The sequence below is a fragment of the Echeneis naucrates genome, chromosome 11, assembly GCF_900963305.1.
Source record: "Echeneis naucrates chromosome 11, fEcheNa1.1, whole genome shotgun sequence".
Classification (NCBI taxonomy): Eukaryota; Metazoa; Chordata; class Actinopteri; order Carangiformes; family Echeneidae; genus Echeneis; species Echeneis naucrates.
This window is the reverse complement of record NC_042521.1, coordinates 1,300,347-1,315,408: the sequence shown is the minus strand read 5'-3', so window position 1 is coordinate 1,315,408 and position 15,062 is coordinate 1,300,347. Positions and strand designations below refer to the sequence as shown.

Genomic DNA, 15,062 nt, shown 5'->3' with positions numbered 1-15,062 from the left:
GGCCTCATAGTTCACAGGCTGACTTTAAAGACTGTCACACTTGGCACCTTCAAATATGTTTCCCTTTTCGTTAGAACACCAGATTTGTCAGCGTGTAAAAACAAAAATCGTAGACCAGAGAGCCTCACTTCCGCTGGGCTTTCTGGTCAACACAACAGCCACAAGTACCACACAGACCACGTCCTCAGAGGGACGTGGTCGATGAAGGAGGGGCCCTTCAGAGCTGTCGACAGAAAGTTGAGGTTTTAAAACTCTACCGCATCATTTTCATGAATCTTGAGATCCATTTGGATCAGTAGGAAGGATCAGCTGGAGTTTATAACGATGACTTCCTGTTTTCAGCCAAGGCTAGTCTGCCCCCTGGTGGATGTGCTTTTTGATCAATCTAACCCCACAGACCGGGTCAAAAAATGAATATAAAACTAGCCAGAAAGTGTTGAAGTCTATGGGAAAATGTCCATCCTCCTCCCTGATTTATCAGCTCAGTAAACATTTTCCTGATGGTCAAAAACCCAAGAAGGCTTCATCTATTATCTATAATATAACAATAGTTTAAATAGATGCAATACTATTTTACTATTTTGCAGCACAGCGGCATACAGGTTAGTGGTCATACAATGGGGCTGTTCCCCCACAACAAGGAGGTGCTGTGTTCGGTTCCCAGCCTGGGGCCTCCAAACACATCATGAGCGCAGACATGTGTCCATCTCTGTTGGACTGGAGACCTGTCCAGTGACCCACCCCTTCCCACAGTGAGCTGGGATTGCCTCAGCTCCCTCGTGACCTGATAACAGGTAAGAGGTCGAAGATAAATGAATGACTATCTCTTGACTATGACATCATCTGTCCTTGTTCTGTCTCCAGTGTCTTCTGTGACGTCCATGTTTTTTTGTGTTTCCAATAACACACCTTCAGTTGCAGCTGTATAAGGTGTCCGTTCAATGCCTGCCAAGACGATTGCTTCTAATAGCTTATTCTTTGAGAAGAATGGCAGTAATGCTAATTTTGGGCAACGTGTTTGGTTCCTTCTGGTTCTGTGTGCTCCCCATTCTGACCCATTTACAGCACAACTCTCAGATGCTACACATCCACACCTGGCTAGGCAGAATCTGAACCAATGAGGACATATCTGAGAAAAAACTCAGGCTGTGAAACAAAGCCAGAACTTCCATTTCATTATCTGAGTGATATCTTGTTAAAGGTCACGACGGGCCGTCGTTGGGCTGATGAAGCCGACCGCAACACAACATAAACCGATTATTTGGCACCTTTTTCTGCTTTAAAAGAGAATCCTGCACACATACCCCCCCCAGACCTGGTCATGTCTGAGTGTGGTGGATTATGTAACTGTATATACATCGACTGAACCCCACTGCAGCAGGAGGAGAGAACCCGTCCTCCCTCCGTCTATTTTTACCTCTGCACCCTATCCTTATCCCTTCATCCCTCCCTCTGTCCATCGCCTCCTTTTTAATTAACCCTCCTCTTCCTCTCTCCCCATCTCCCTCTGAGTCATCTCCCCTCCCCCCTCTGTCACACATCTCACCCCCTCCTCTTCCTCCTCCTTGTTTTCCTCTTCTCTCTCTCCGGCTCTTCCTCTCCAGTATTTTCTCGGTGGCCGTGGAAGGCAGAGCGCTCAGGCGTCAGGTAAAGACAGGAAACGCTCTCTTCTCTTTTCATCAGAGCGGCTGTTGTGTTTTTACATCTGTTGTTGTTGTTGTTTTGTTTTTTTCCTTTGGGCTCATATTGATCAGCTGATGCTCAGAGAGGAGGCAGGAGGGGGCTGCATGGGTGTGTGTGTATGAAAAAAATGATTCAGTTTTAGGTGTCACTGTGTATGTGTGTGTGTTTCCTGCATACATATTCTGATTTGAAAATGGCTGTCAAAAATGTGTGTGTGTGTGTGTTTGTAACAGGAAACAGGAAATCATATGTGTGAATATGTGTACGTGAGTGTGCATATATGTGTAGCTGTTTGCAGATTTTGGCTCATGGCTGTCAAAATGTGTATGTGTGTGTTGTTTTTTGTGGCCAAAAATGTGTGTATGTGGGTACATCTCTGTGTGTTGCTTACTTCACTGGAAATTGGCTGCAAAGAATGTGTGTGTGTGTGTTTTGGCAGTTGGATTTTGTGTGTGATCCTACACACAATTATGGTCAAGTCCTCGGTCTATCAAATGTGTGAGTGTGTTAGACGGCAGACGCATAAATGTGACGTGGGTGGATGTGAAGTGTTTGTGTGTGTGTGACTTGTGATAAATTGCAAGTTGAAGCTGTGTGTGTTTGTGTGTTTGTGTGTGTGTGTGGTTTTTTTTGTGTGACAGTCGAAATATTATCATATCACGTATGTATAAGAATGCTCCACTTCCTGTGTGTGTGTGTGGTGTGTGTGTGTGTGTCCTCCTTCTCTTCATCCACTTTTCTCCTCTTCAGCCAAACAAGGTCATTTAATTATTTATCTCTCTCTCTCTCTCTCTTTATCAGTCTATCTCTCTCGTCCTGCTTCCCCATTTCATCCATCCCTTTCCTCTCTCTCTTTTTTCTCCTGTTCTGTCTCTATGCCTCTCTCTCTCTCCCTCTCTTTAATTCTCAATTAATCTGGCCGCAACAAAAAGAGAAAATCAAATCTTTGACTTTTCTCCACTAAATTAAACCAAACAGCCCACTTTGCATTATTTCTGTTGGAGTTGTGATGAAGAGGAAGATTTGTAGACGTCCAGGTTTACAGAAATAAAAGTGTGTGATGTTAGATGACGGATGCTGTTTGAAAATAAAAGTCAAACGTCTAAGATCAGATGGAGACAACAAAATAACATCACTGCTTTCTTTTAAGGAACCAAACTTCAACTATGCTTTTTTTTTAGCTAGTTTATTGATTAATGATCAGCCTTTAAGAACCATTTTGGTTTTGCCAGATTCTGAAGAATCCCTTTAACTGGAGCTTTTATGTTCTGGTAAAGGTCTGCAGGTAAACTTATTTCAATTTAAATAAATCAATTCATTATTGAAAAGTTACTGACTTATACATCCACACTTCTTATTAAAAAAATCAAACCAGCAGCTGATCAAATTTCACTAGTTTCTGGAAACATATTCAGGAGACAATAAGAGTCTTACTTTAAAAATAAATGAACAATGAAAACAAACATATTGTTGAATATTTATACACAAATAAAAATTAAATCCAAACACAGAGAGGAGCTTTTAAATATACATATATGGGTCTGCAAAGACCAGATAGGTTGAGTCCTACATTTCCCATGATGCAACTTTCTATGATTAAATGGTCACATCTTTAAAATCAGCATCCCTGAGTGTGAGAATAATTTTGAGGTAACATTGTCGGACTATTCCTTTAATCTATTTACTTTATTTTCCTCTCTCCATCTTTCCATCTGATCTTTTTCTCTTTACATCATCTACTTTCTCCTCCTCCCTCTTCATCCCTCCGTTCATCCAACACATCCAGATAGCAGATGATGTTAATGATGTTAATGTTCTCCTTCCTTGCGTGTCACCATCCCTCTCTCTCTCTTCATTCACTCTGCATGGCTCGCCCACTCCTGTGTGTGTTTTTTCTGCTGAGCACTGCAGTCTCTGGTAGGTGTGGTGTGGTGCGTTCATGGGTGTCCTCCCTTCTCTCGCTCTCTGCTTCTGCTTCTGCTGCTGTAGAGCTTACGTAACTCACACAGCGCCGGACGAGAGGCACCGACACAGGGAGAAAGGGAGAAGTGAGAGAGACATGATGAGAGTTAAATGGACAGATTGGGAAGGATGAACATGTGTTTGGTGAGATGAGATGATACAGAGCGCAGGCTTGAATACAGGATCCATCCGGACAGATTACTGTTAAAGGGAAAGTTATTGAATATATCTGCAGGAAGTTACGGACGATGTTGAATCTTTTAAAATAAACAGCTGTTTGATCATTGCACCATTAGAGCCTGCTGGGAGGAAAATAACTTAATGTAAAATCTACAAGATCATAAAATTCAGCTGGAAATCCTTAAAAGAAATTCAAGATAATCAGGCGAGTTTGACACCAAAAACATCATTTTATAAGATGGATTATTGTTTAAACGGGAGCAGCGGTTCAGAGCAGGAGGATTCAAAAGCACACATTGGCGCTGACATTAGATCATTTGGAGGCTAAATTACAATGATATGGTCGAGTGCACATATAAAGAGGAGCAGCTTTCACCTCCAGGGCAGTTTTTAAAAATGTAAACACAAAAAAACCAACAAACCATCACCTCGACTGTTTGAGGATTGAAACATCCAATAAAATGAATAATTTCAACAATACTGCAAGTCTGATGACCTCAGAAAACTGGAGAGAGAGTCTTGGTTTTTGGAGAAGGAGGTCACCTGAACTCCATCACTTATTAGGCCCCTCCCACTTCCTGTTTCTCTTTAGGAAGCTCCTACTCCAGACATGAACAAATGTATATCACTGGGATTAGGAAAGTATGAGTAATGAATGAATGAATTGGTGAAGCATCAGCTGTTTGTGAATACGTTAGCTGATGTTAGTGTGTAACTAAAGACTGTGAACTTCAGGCCCAGGTTGGACTTGGAGAGACTCGTGCATGTCCCAGAAATATAAAAAGATATGAATCAACGTGCTGCTTTGATGATTTGAGGATGTGAACAGGAGGAGAAGCAGAAAGAGCAGCATTTCTAATCTGCTCCACCTTCAGGAGGTAAACTGTTTGGAAGAACTGCAGCACGGCAGGGCGGGGCTTCATACGGCATCAAAAGAGACTGAGAGAATGAAAAAAGCAGGTTACATTAATGGAGGCCATGAGAGAAAATCACCCACACATCAATCGCCTTGGTCTGAGTGCGTGAAGGTTGCAGCGAGCTGGAGGCCAGTCAGGCCTTTAATCTGCTGCTGCTTCTTTTACACATTTTGTTGACGCTCTTATCCCCCCGTGGCTTCTGACGAGTGTTCGGACTGAATAGGCACAAATTTGCAGGTCATAAGTGTCGTAATCGACCATCAGAGAGGGAAGCAGCCGATGGGAAATACTCCTGAGTCGCTCAGAAAGACGACGTACCGTGTGACAGCTGGAGTGATGGGATTTCGTAGCAGGTTAAAAGCAACAAAACGGGGGAATTTATGTCCCAGCAGAGGAGAAGAAAAGAGACAGAGAGACTATTAAAAGACAGAAATGTGTCTTCAGGACAGTTTAGCATAAACCAGCTGGTGTTTGCTTCCAGCCAGAGGTCAACACTGAAAGGAAATCATGTGGAAAAATGAGACAACAAAGGAAGTCGTACTGTGCAGAGAAAGGGAAATTCAAAAAGCTAGAACATCATTAGTTGCAGATCAGATCAACACTGTTTTAATATCCATAAAGATTCATCAGCAAGAAAATAAAAGACATACAATAGGACATTCATTCAATAAGAGCTTTAACATGAAAATTAAAACCAAATGATATCTCCTGTCTGTCCCACAAATATTTCTACATCAGCGAATTGAATTTCTTTGGGATTGTTTGGGTCAATCGATTCATGGAGATGATGATGATGAATTGAGCAGATGAACTCAGTGAGACATTTAAAGACGAGACCTTTCCCTCACAGTCATGTCCACGATGAGCTAAGCTGACCCAGCTCGGTCTTCAGGAGGACGTCCCAGAGCAGAGTGGGATGATGGACAGTCACTAAAGGGAATCAAACCATTACTGCCATCATTGATGAATTTACTGTGAACACACCCTCTATACTCCGTTTACTGCACATCTTCCTCCCTCTGGACCTGAAAGGGAAGAACATCAGTGCAGTGACAGTTCCAGCAGCTAGCAGTGAGCTGGATTTATCTCCTCAGAGGTGGATAAAGTATTTATACAGTTTGGAGACGAGGAAAGTATAAAAGGCCTTTTTTGACATATTGTTATTGCAGCGCTGCATGACTGGAATATCAGCAACGAGGAGAAGGGAAAGTTTATTAGATTGGATCACAGATTTATGTTCAGGCAGGTTAAATTTCTTCAATGCGTTTTCAAACTAAAATCAGGAGCAGTGCAGAGATGTGAAGGGGAACTCAGCAGAAGTGCAGTTTTTTATGTTATAAAACTAATTTTTTAATAAACAAAATAAACAACCTGCACAACATGAGCACAAACATGGAGCGGTAGCTCTCAGTGGTCTGATGCTACGTGGTTCATGTTTTCACACTCAGGATGCTAAATTACAGACACTTGGACGGTGCCCAGAGGTGCACCTTTCCTGCATATACTGCTGCAGAATTTTCCAACCAGTTTCTCTGGGGAGGGAAGAAGCAGCCACAGTAAACAGCAGAGATGGAAAGGAGGAGAAGCTACGGTGACAGTTTTAACCTTCAGAATCTCTTGACTTCATCTCCCCAGGCAGAAGTCCATTTATATTCAGACCTGGTCACGAAGGGAGCCCATAAATCTGGTAATAAATCACGAACAGGCCAACACAACTCACCCATAAACGGGCATAGAGAGTAAAGCTGCCGCTCCATTCTTAGGTAAGAGCCCATTTCCTGTCCGAGAGGGAAGGTTGACTACTTTTTTAATTCTGATCTGTAATAATTCAAACCCGGAGTCAGCATAAAGTTTCTGCTGTGACACAAAATCAAACGAGAGATTGTTTTAAATGAACGAATGCAGCAGGTGTGATGCTGGACAGCTGAAGGCGTTCATTGGTTTCTGTTTGTGTCTTTTATGATCTGGAAAATATCCAGCGAGTTAAAAGAAATGTGAAGTAAAACTGCAAAAGTCTCACAAGACAAGTTGCAGAAGTCTTGATAGCTGATTTAAAAGGCTCTGTTTCTGATAAACGCATCAGTCTTCATGTTTAAAGGCCCCCGAAGGAGCCGACTGCTGTAATTTTATCAAATGTTCTTCCAAAAGGACTAAATCATGCTTTCCTGGAGCCCCTCATGAACAGGCGATTAATCCACATTTGGTGCTCTAGTGAGTATTTGGGGCAGCAGAATGGTTGTGTGTGTGTGTGTGTGTGAGTCAGAGTAAACTGCAGTGTGTGTTTGTGTGGGAACATGTCACTCGGTGCAACAGTGTGTGGCTCACTGATGTGTTGTTAATCGCTTCTGGACAACAGTGGAGCTCTGTGTCGGTATCAGGCTCTGACACAGACACACACAGCGACTCCTTAGTTCCATCAATTCATCGTTGTCGGTTTTTTTTGTCGACGATATGAAAATCAAAGAACATTTCACTGCGGCCTCAGCAGATTAGGACCAAGCGCTGATGTGGTCCAGATGAAAGCAGTGGAACACTGATGCATAATTTACAGCTCTCTGTTGCTGAAGACTGCAACCTGCTTCCAGAAGCAGCAACTGCAGTGTATGTGTGTGTTTGTGAGCTTTGATTTTCTGATGTCTCCTCCTCTGAGAGGTTTCTCTGTGTGTACAGACAGTGAGAAAATGTTTTTCTGGTTTACCCATGAGTCCTGTTATTCCTGCACCCAGACAGCTGAGATGACAACACCAAAAGCTGAGTGCTCATCACAGACTCTTTCCCTCCGTGTCTCTCAGGATGTCGATCGTCAGCATTGTTGCCAGGGAGATCTTGGACTCCCGGGGAAACCCCACCGTGGAAGTGGACCTCCGCACGGAGAAAGGTGACCTGTATGTTGTAAATATTCTCACCAACGGGATGTCTGCTCACATTTATTGTCTTAGAAATTTGCCTAAAAGCGTTGAGAAAGCCGTAACTGTGGATCGTTTCTGACATCGAGTGACCTTCATTTGACCTCTGTCCAGACTGATCAGTACTCACTTAAAAGACGAGGATGAATATCACAAAAAAATCCCTATATGGGTCAAATAAATAGAAAATGTAATTATTTGTATTATTGTTTTTATTTTTCCTCAACAGCTCAGTTCCGACAGCTGGTCTGAAGAAGTTAAATTCATCTGACGTTTATTCCTCCTGCTAATGTCGGCTTTGTAGTGATTAAAACGTTTACAAAGAGCTGCTTTAGAAAAAGTGGATGGAAGCATCAACTGTGTGGCTTCAGAGGAAAGGTTTAAAATATCTGGTATCTAGATCTCAAAAATAGTCTATTTGATGCGTCAGTTCCTGGAGGGAGGTTCCTGTGGTGTTTCAGATTAAAAGCTGAGCCCGGTGAGTTGAGTTTGACCAGCTCGGTTTCTTGATCCGGACTTTGTGTGTCTGTCAGGTCTGTTCAGGGCTGCTGTGCCAAGTGGAGCGTCCACAGGTATCTACGAAGCTCTGGAGCTCCGAGATGGAGACAAGAGCCGCTACAAGGGCAAAGGTAAGAAGATAAATCTTTATTTTTAGATTTTTAGCTTCACCTTGACGAGGATAGAGACACAAAAACATACAAACATACAAACAAACATACTTCAGGCATCCATCAGTGACCCAACAAAAATCAACATAACGTGTATAAAAGAACAAATATATATAATAACTCCCACAGTTCATCAGCTACAGTTCAAGGACACACGATGCCATTGAATGCTAGCAGAATATTTGCCATTTTATTTTTATTAAAATCATAAAACGTTGGGAAAACAGGCTCAATCTGCAGAGTTTGTATGAATTCTGAAGTGTGACGTGCTGATCTGAGGCTCCGGACGCTGTAACACAACACGCTGAATAAACTAACATGAAACAGAAAAGTGATGGTTTTCGTTTTTCTCTGTCTGTCTCTTCTTCAGGTGTTTTGAAGGCGTGGGACACATCAACGACACTCTGGGTCCAGCTCTCATAGCGTCCGTAAGTCACAATTCATCTGTCAATAAAGTGTTGTGACTCTTCACAATAAGGAGGCCAGATAATTCTGAGCACATTTTTTCTTTGGATTTGTGGATTCACTGTCTGTCTCTTTTTCCTTTTAATTCTTCCTTTTGCAAAGCAGCTATGAAGAAAACGAGTTTTGACGTTTTCCGGCCGCCGACATTGTCACACTTGCAGGACTTTATGTGAGAAAAAAGGCAAAAACAAAAACATTGTCATATTTTATACAGAAAATATCTTTAAAATAAACACTTTTTTAAATCAACATTTCAAAACAATACTTTTAACTTTATGTAGGTTTTTGCTGAAGTGAAGCTGAAAACCTTCAGGATACACATAAAGCGCACAACAGGCAACAAAAAGAGCAGCTTTAGTTGATTATTGTGCAAATGACAGCAAGTTGAAGTGTGCGTTCTTGTGTGTGTGTGTGTGGATGTTGTGAAAGATGATAATAATGTGATAAAAGTGTGAGTGAGTGTGGAAAAATGAATGAAGTCTGTGTGTTTGTGTGTGTCTGTGAGCGTATTACAATAGCATGATTCAGATTTCTGCAGCAGTGCATTATGGGTAATTTCCTGCAGTAACAGATGCTGAAAAATGAATCTCGCTGATCAGCTGAATGAGTCTGAAGTCCTGAACGTCACACCAGTGTGTGTCTGTGTGTGTGTGTGTGTGTGTACTTTAAGGCTCGTGTTCAAATATAGAAACAACCACAAACAGTCAGAAATATGAACATAATCATCATACTGTGTGACAACAACAACAACAACAACAACAATAATGTCTGATTGCTGTCACACTGATATAAACCTGGACCTGGAGCCGAAGCTGAAGCGCCTTAAACTGCAGGGGGCGACTACACTGGTTGTTAAAGAGTCACCTTGTATTGAACTCTATGGGAAAAGTCCTCCCTTCACCCAGTCGGGGTATAGTCAGAGCAGGTCCGACTGCACAGCCTCGAGTGCTTTCATGTGTGATTTTGGCGTGAAAGGCTCCTAAAGGACGCCCACAGAGCAAAGACGTCACAGACATGATGTTTACATCAACAGACCTGCACTTAACATTTTCGAGTCATAAAATTCAGTGACTTTGACAACAGAGGTGAGCCTCTGTTGTGTGTGTGTTCTCACTGTGTGTGTCTGTGTTTGTGTGTCTGCAGGGCATCAGTGTGGTGGAGCAGGAGCAGTTGGACAACACCATGATCGAAATGGACGGCACGGAAAACAAGTGTGAGTGTGAGGGAAGACGAGAGAGGGCGAGCGGGTCGTGATGACTTAATGCTGCAGCCAGCTGGAAGCCTCCACACACCACACACACACACACACACACACACACACAGACACACGCACAAAATAAGGCACATGGTGACGAAGTGCTGCATAGAATAACAGGAAAGACAAACGCAGACGAAGCAGTTTGATTTTCTGGCAGGTTTTGGCAGAATCACAAGAACCTCACGTCATTAATAAAAACATTCAGAGTTGATTTCTTTCAATCATGACGGTTAATCATCTCAGCCAGGAGAGTAAACGGCTGTGAAAGTGACGGCTTGGTGGAAATTAATTCCAGCCAGAACAGGAGGCCTGTCAGACGGAATGTGTTGTGAAAAGTCTGTGAAGAAATAAACAGGATTAAATCAGGATTTATGTTCATTTAACAGTTTGATGGATCGATAAATCTCAAAAGTCTGTAATGTGAAGGAGGAAACTGTCATGAATCACTTCCTGTCCCACAGCTCAGTTCGGGGCCAACGCCATCCTGGGGGTGTCCCTCGCCATCTGTAAGGCCGGTGCAGCGGAGAAAGACGTCCCCCTGTACCGCCACATAGCCGACCTGGCTGGAAACACAGAGCTGGTGCTGCCTGTTCCGGTGAGACACAACTCACTCCACCACGGCAGCACGCGGTGACGTCTGCTGGGCCTTGAACTCACCTTCCTCTCCTTGTGTCCTCCTCAGGCCTTCAACGTGATCAATGGAGGATCTCATGCTGGAAACAAACTGGCCATGCAGGAGTTCATGGTTCTTCCTGTGGGAGCTGAGTCTTTCAAGTAAGAATTTTCTTTATTTACGATAACGACTTTCTCCTTTTGTCTTGGATGACGTGACTTCAATGACTTCACTTGTGATTTTTGAAATATCCAAGGAAGCTTCTTTCATGCCAACAGTCGGACTGTGTGTTGTCTCGTTGGTCGTAAATTTATGGCTTTAGCCCAAAATCACTAAATGACGAGGATGTGTGTCCTCATGAAACCATGACTAGAAGTTGATGCTCTTCATCTTTTTCTTTTGACTCTGATGTTCAAGTTTCCACCAAAACAACAAAACTCATATTTTTTTTAAAAACACGCTCCCCCCTCCCTCCGTCCCTCAGGGAGGCGTTGAGGATAGGGGCGGAGCTGTACCACACACTGAAGGGGGTGATTCAGGAGAAGTACGGCCAGGACGCCACAAACGTGGGGGACGAGGGAGGCTTGCCCCCAACATCCTTGAGAACAGCGAGGGTGAGAGGGATGAGGGGTTTTACTGACATTGTTCTGATGCTAAGAGCTCTGATTGGTTACCTCTCGTGTCCTTGTGTCTTCACCCACCAGCTCTGGACCTGCTGCAGACGGCCATAGAGAAGGCCGGCTTCACAGAAAAGGTGGTGGTCGGGATGGACGTGGCTGCCTCAGAGTTCTACCGCGAGGGCAAATACGACCTGGACTTCAAGTCGCCTCCGGATCCAGAGAGACACATCACTGCCGAGGAGCTGGCTGACATCTACCAGGGCTTCGTCAACAACTACCCAGGTGGGGCATCTTTAACGTTCAGCCAGAGCCAGAGAAAGATTTCACAGCTCTTTAACTTTGGCCCTTCTCCTCCCACCCCCTCAGTGGTGTCCATCGAGGACCCCTTCGACCAGGACGACTGGGAGGCCTGGTCCCGCCTGACAGCCCAGGTCGGGATCCAGGTTGTCGGGGATGACCTGACGGTGACTAACCCAAAGAGGATAGAGAAAGCTGCCGAGGAGCGAGCCTGCAACTGCCTGCTTCTTAAAGTCAACCAGATCGGCACCGTCACCGAGGCCATCCAGGCGTAAGTCAGTGACACCCACCTGGTTCTGGTTCTGGTCCAGGTTTGGTCTGATGTATTTACACGAATGGAGGAAACTAAACCTCCATAAGACCAAAGTCTGTGTCGTCCAAATAGTTTGATGACTGATTATCTTTGCACACGTCTCCTGAGCAGCCTCAGGTCTGACCAAACTCTGGACATTCGTGGTTCCTGAAGTCTTTCAGAGGACAGACGTCCCTCCATCTTAACTGGTCCTTGTGTCATTGTTGACGTGTGGCTAAGCTCCAGCAGCTTTTTGTCCTTTTTTTTTGCTTTTTGTTTACTCTTGAAGCTTCGTTCATTTACTCACCTCGCAGGAAGAAAAGGAAACCAGCATGGCCGCCCAAGGCAGGCCGATGACCTTGGACTGACCAGAGAGGTCGTCCATCTCAGCTGAGGCAACACAGACTCCTGAAGGAGTCACAGCTGCTCAACTATCAGTCACTCATATGGAAACACACACACAGACAGTCGTCAGTCACGTCAGTCGTTACCTGTCAGTCGTGTTGGCCTTGTGCTACCGATGATGAATGACAGACAGACCTTCATGGAAGATGAATGAAGGACAGGAAGTGATGGGATTTTAGGATGAAGATTAGCTGTCAATCAAACGGGGCCGTTGTGTACCGTGTGTGTTTTTATTTGCCGATATGTTTATGGAGTGTGGGTCAGTCAGGGTTATGAAGTGATCAGTCAGGACAGAGGAGTGGAATATATCAGGAGGGGAGGAGGAAGAGGAGGAAGGGGAGAGAGAAATTAAACGACGACAGTAAAGATGATGCATCGCGTCCCTCACATCAGAAGCTTCCTGCGTCGTTAGTCTGATGTATCGTTCTTGCACCTCAGGAGGACGGCCGGACTCTGGGATCAACGCACATCCTCATTTTAATGTCTTTGGCAGGTTGGTGTGTCAGATGAGCTGCAGCTCAGAATAAATTGTGATTAGATCAATTAACCTTAGCGATAAAAATAAAGTTATAACAGGGAGACATGCTGTCATCAGAGGAAGATAAAACCTTCACTTCCTGTTTGAAACACATGCAGTCATTGGAGAGAGACTGTAGAAATAGTCTGGGACACCTTCTGCCATCTGGGATTTTATATTTCGTTGTGTGTGTTGTTTGATTTATTGTTTGTGTGTCTCTCAGGTGTAAACTGGCTCAGGCCAACGGTTGGGGCGTGATGGTCAGCCATCGCTCAGGAGAGACGGAGGACACCTTCATCGCCGACCTGGTGGTGGGACTGTGCACTGGACAGGTAACACACACACACACACACACACACACACACACACATGCATGATAACTCTCTCTCTCTCTGCTGCAGATCAAGACTGGCGCCCCCTGCAGATCTGAGAGACTGGCCAAGTACAACCAGCTCATGAGGTCAGTTTCTTTCTTCCTCTGTCTTCTTCCTTATCGATCTGTGCAGTGAGAGCGTCGTCTTCTGTCCACTCTGGTATCCTCAACAACAGATGAGCTGACATTTAGGAGTCCCGTTAAAGCTGCTGCCTCACAGGACTCCTCCGACTCCAGCTTGGTCTTAGCTCTTGGCATCAGAGAGCTAATTGACGTGATAGGTGACAGGAGTGCTGGTGTCACCCCACACATCCAGAGCCAGTCAGCAGCAGGGGGGAGGAGGAGCTCAGCTGCTGTAATCCATCCAAATGCTGAGGAGATGCAGGAGAGGTGGAGGGTGCAGAGACTTACGGGGCATTAACCAGCGATAAGCGCTAATCACTGCAGTCAAGCATGCACACACTTACACGTGCACTCAACAGAAATGAGCTGTTGTTGTACACTAACAAACAATTATTGAAAATGTGACACAAATGATCACAATGAGGAGGATGCAGAAAAACAACAGTGCATTTTGTTGTGCAGTGAGAATAAACACATTCTCTTCTATCTACGCTGTCCTGAAGCGTCCAGATGACAGATGACTCCTGCTGCTCTCCCCTTACTGATGTGTCTGTCACTTTTAAAAACAGAAATTTCCTCCAGGCGTGTTTTAAAAACTAAAAATCCTGCGCTCTGATTAATAATCTGTTCAACTTCCTGGTTGAAAAGCCTGGATTATGTCTTGGGCCACGCCCACCACCTCCTGATATATCAGAATGGTTAGCATAACTAGCATCTTTCACTTGTTTGCATTGTTTTCTGGCTGCAGCTGACACAGTGTTAGCAGTTGTGCTAATGCTAATGGCAAGGTTTCAGATTCATTTAGCCCCGCCCCTTGTCCCCACACATTAATGTGATTGGTTCCTCAGGTTTGTGAGGTGTGACTCCCTGATTGTCATTGGCTTACTGCAGTTTGACCCGGAGGTCAAACAGGATCCTGATCTGAAGACCTTTAAGGTTGATGTTCATGTTGGTTTCGCTCTGCAGGATTGAGGAGGAGCTGGGCGACCAGGCTCGTTTCGCAGGCCATAACTTCAGGAACCCCAGCGCCCTGTGAAGCTGACACAGACGGACGAATGACTCAAACACAACACAACACACAAACTGACACACACAACAAACAGGGATCGAGCCATGTACAAAGAAGGATCACACAGATTCATGAAAAAATTACAAATATATAATATGCACTGATATTTAGGAAGGGGAGGTGATGCTGTATGCACACACACACACACACACACAGAGTAGGGAGATGCACACGCTCACACACATGCAGTAGAATATTATAAAAATATGAAGTTTATATGCCAGACATGCACTGTTACTGTAGTTTTAAGGGGATTGTACATGTACAGTCAGAGCGCAGACCTGCAAAAATCAAGATTATGGTTGTACAAACTGAGAAACTAAAGTAGAGCTGTTAAAGAATCACATAGACTGAAGCACGCAACTGAAAGAGATAAATAAAACTTTCTGAACCTTCCCAAAAAAAAAAAAAGAAATGGTGGATGCATTTGCAGAAAGAAACACAAAAACAGAAGTTTCAGGGACTGAGTGGAGACAACAAGAACTACACAAACACCTGAACACTCACACACTCACCTGGACACTAATGAACCTGCACTCACCTCTTTTCTCTTTCTGTCTCCTTTTTCTTGTCGTGTCTGTTCCTGCGTTTAAAGCTCACTTTTACTCCCCGATGTGATTCTGATTATTTGTCCTTCATGCTCGAAGTCCCGACTGTCCTGAAGAGAAAAACAAACAAAAAAAAAAAAAACCCTCTCACCCCTGAGTACCTTTG

General features: G+C 44.1%; 1 pseudogene; it reads left to right on the top strand.

Moving 5' to 3' along the window:
- The first annotated feature begins 1,593 nt into the window (after positions 1-1,593).
- LOC115051204 (gamma-enolase-like) lies at positions 1,594-14,780 on the top strand (annotated as a pseudogene).
- The last annotated feature ends 282 nt before the right edge of the window (positions 14,781-15,062 follow it).